General features: G+C 41.6%; 1 protein-coding gene across 1 annotated transcript in view; it reads right to left on the reverse strand.

Annotated features, from left to right (window-relative positions):
- Positions 1 to 941, reverse strand: part of NEDD1 (NEDD1 gamma-tubulin ring complex targeting factor) — a 52747-nt gene that overhangs the window by 49857 nt on the left and 1949 nt on the right. The window lies entirely within an intron of this gene.

Genomic DNA, 941 nt, shown 5'->3' on the forward strand with positions numbered 1-941 from the left:
TGACTTTACTATAATCTCTACTTATTATCGCTGTACAATTGCGCCTACCAAACCTGTGATGTTTTGTGGGGTTCCCTCTTACCCTTAACCCCACATTAGATGACTCTGGTGAACGCCAAGTCTTTCCAGGAGACTGAACTTCTTATTGATACTTGTAGCAATAGCCAGACACACAGAAAGTTTCCCAGGAGACCTCTGATAGGTAATTTTGTCTACCTTAAAGAATTCCCTTCAACTGACAAGTTTAACATTTAATGAGAGCTGGTTGTTATGAGAGGGCCTGCCCTTCGGAGTGTTACAGTTGACTAAAGACAGGATGTTTCAATTAACATGAAACAGAGCGCAGGCTAAGTGAGTGGGAGGTGCAAGGTGTCAGAGACCAGGGAAGGAGGGATCACAGGAACGCAGCTGGCAGAGGGTGCTTTACGGAGGGCAGAGCACTTTACTTATTCTGTAACTTCATCAAGGAGTTCTTCAAGCGTTTGGGGAGACTTTTTACATTCGTCATTTTTCTAAATCAAAAACACAAATGTTATCCTGAGGAAAAAATTATTAGAAGAAAAATGGACTAGCAATGTTTTATGCATCATTTCCATTTGGGAAATTAAGAACATGGGGTCCATTACATTATTCTAACTTTGTAACGAGGCACAAGCTTTCATTATTTCCACTGTGGAAACTCAGTCATCCGAGATACATTTACAAAGCATCAAACTAGCACCAGAAACGGTGCTACTTCCCTGGGACAGAAACTTGTAAGGAGAGGTCACGGGTGAAAGGGAAGGTCGTCTCTGCCCAATTAGTTAGGCAAATACTTTTTAGCTGAATGAACTGAAGAATGAAGCGTCCCAAGAATTTCAAACAACGAGAAAAGAACCACTAATGGAGTAATTGGGAAAGCTGAGTCTGAAACCGGGATTACAATCTTGCAATGCAGTAAG

The sequence above is a fragment of the Echinops telfairi genome, unplaced genomic scaffold, assembly GCF_000313985.2.
Source record: "Echinops telfairi isolate 266 unplaced genomic scaffold, ASM31398v2 ScPeMD7_2;HRSCAF=8, whole genome shotgun sequence".
Lineage (NCBI taxonomy): Eukaryota > Metazoa > Chordata > Mammalia > Afrosoricida > Tenrecidae > Echinops > Echinops telfairi.